Here is a 2,878-nt window from a genome sequence, read left to right as displayed (position 1 = left end):
ACACACACACACACACACAAACACACACACACTTCCATTTCTATGATCCAGTCTGAACTCCAATCATAATTTATTATGGATCTTGAACTTGGGTTGAGTTTTTTCGTGAATCGTGGAAGTACAGGGTGATTCAACCCCCCCCCCCTAAATAAACATTTTAAAAACTGTACAACTTCTTTTTCTAAAATATCTCGCACAAAATTTGCACGCGAATGTTGTCATTTGGAACAGATATAATTCATTCAAAAGGAATTTGTTTTACATGAAATTCACAAAGAAGAAACTTATTTTCGAAAACGGAAATGGCTTTTATAAAAGCCACCTATAAATGCACAAAGTACCAATTTAAAAGATCTTGTAAGGAAAGTCATAAAATGATTGGCTCGTATTTTCCTTTCCTTTTATTTTTAGAATCTAATCTTTCAATCCCTGTAACCTTTAAGAAATATTTCTTTTCTCCAACAGAGTTAAAACAATTTTTTTTTAAATTCTGGAATTCCGAGAACCAATGGTCTGTATGTCCCCCTTCGGACTCGACACATTTTAACGCGTCGTTCGTAATGTTCAGTGGTGGCCAAACACAAGGATCCCAACCATGAGCACTCAAAGCCACACACACTGTACACCTTACGGTATTGAGCTGTTTCTAGAGACAATAGGGGGGAGGGGGGAGGTTGCCGAAAGAGACAGCATTCGAGGAGTTGATATAACATGAAAGTGAATAGTGGCTTTGCCAAGGAACCAAATGTCATATAGAGGATATGTTCACGCTTTTCAGGACGATCGAGGAATCATGAACACATTGCTATCCCCCGATTGCTTCACGAACAGAAAAATGGTTCAGTCGTAGAATGAAGATCTGTCTTGAGAATACGGACCATTGAGATGTAAGAAAGTCCTAGCTGCAGATAATGTCTACGGACAGACTTCTCATGGGGCTCATCTACCGAACTCTGCACCTTGGTGACGTTTAAAGGGGTGCGAACGGTGTGTGTTTGACCTGAAGTGGTCGTTTTGTCTGGGAATGTTTAGTTCTGATACTCTACAGGTCCTAACTGCAGGACCATTTCCACCCTTGACATCAAAAAAGGCCTTCAGGGCACTTTAACATTATTTCGTACCTTGTGCGTAACTTATGAAATGAATTGGTGGTGAGGAAAAGATCAATACAAAAAGTTCTCTGCTCTTTACTAATCTTAACCATGATCGGCATGATCTCAGCTGGCTAAGGAAACTTGATAAAAACTATCTGCAAACTTCTGTTTGCCCCATAGACTACCGTAGTTTGCAATATGGCGCAATCGTAGAGCTTTTTAGTGGTAGGCCTAATGCGAACTAGTGCGTCATGCTACAAAAATAGGACATGGCTGAAAATGGGTTGTTTTTTTTACGCGCTATATATTCTGTGGATTTATCTAAAATGAACTTCTGACAAATTCCTTTTGACTTACAAATGCTGTTTACAACTTTGAAACGCGAAACTTAAATGTGGAGGAAAATATTAACAAAAAAAGTTGTACAGTCAGTTTGTTTTTTGTTTGGGTTTTTTGTTTGTTTTTGTTGTTTTTTGTTGTTGTTGTTTTTTTTTGTTTTTTTTAAATCATCCTGTATTTGGTTCGGTCTTATCGAATAGGGTTGAATAGGGTATCGAATCTCTAAAAAAATACCTTAGAGTGCCAAACCTTTTCTGTGTTTACAAATAGCTACTGCATCCCCAATACAATGATTTGGGAAAATGCCAGCTCACGCCAGTCACAACTGAAAATCAAGAAACTACGCATTTCTTTTTACTGGAGGAACACACAAAACGTTTTAATTAGAAAATCTTGATCTTACCACAAGTTTGCACTAATGAAAGAACAGCTGACCTAAGCCGATCGCACTTCTCCTGTTGGGCTGGTGAGATTATCGAGGAGATTATAGGGTCAGATAATCCCAACGGATGATCGTTGATGCGTTAAGTGGTTCTGACCACAGTGGTGATCAATCCACCGAGAGGGATTTGCGCTTCGATGAAATAGCAAACATTTTTTTGTGATTTGGCCGGATCAAAACTTTTAATAACAGGGTAGGCCATCAAAGGACACACCCGGAAACGATGCTTGATTACATACTGTGCAGGGGATGTTTTTCGAAACTCCCACTTTATATGCGAGGGGAGGAAAAAAAAAAGCGCGTGCGGGGGCGAGGGGTGGGGACCGGCAGCTGAAAGTTCCCATTTGGGTCAACAATATCGATTTTGAGATGTGGGGATTTTTGTCTTCTTCAGCCTCCTTTCTTATATCTATTTCCTCGCATAAGAACTCCGATATTTTGTCTGATATCAGGCATTTTTTGGTAGGTAGTCATTACCTTATGTTAGACATAATGAGCTATTTAAAATGCTGGAAAAGCTAGACATAGATGGAAAAGATGTAAGAATTATCAGAAATTTGTACTGGGACCAAAACGCATCTTTACGAATTAATGGAGAATACTGTGAATATCAGATTAGAAGAGGAGTGAGGCAAGGATGTGTTATGTCACCAGACCTCTTTAACATGTTCAGTATCCTTAGAAACATAAAAAAATGTCCAGGTCTCAAAGTGAGTGGCGAAAATATTAATAACATCAGATATGTCGATGACACAGTTTTAATAACAGACTAAGAAAGGAACCTTCAATCGACTCTAGATACCGTTATAACGGAAAGTGAAGGTAAAGGATTGTTGTTGAATGTAGAGAAAACAAAATGCATGATAATGTCAAAAAAGCAGCAAATTCTAATACACAGATGCTACTACTATTACTACTATAGTAGTAGTAGTAGTAGTAGTAGTAGTAGTAGTAGTAGTAGTAGTAGTAGTAGTAGTAGTAGTAGTAGTAGTAGTAGTAGGAG

This window comes from Aplysia californica, unplaced genomic scaffold (assembly GCF_000002075.1).
Source record: "Aplysia californica isolate F4 #8 unplaced genomic scaffold, AplCal3.0 scaffold01111, whole genome shotgun sequence".
Taxonomy (NCBI): domain Eukaryota; kingdom Metazoa; phylum Mollusca; class Gastropoda; order Aplysiida; family Aplysiidae; genus Aplysia; species Aplysia californica.
The sequence above is the reverse complement of the archived record's forward strand: the minus strand, read 5'-3'. Positions refer to the sequence as shown.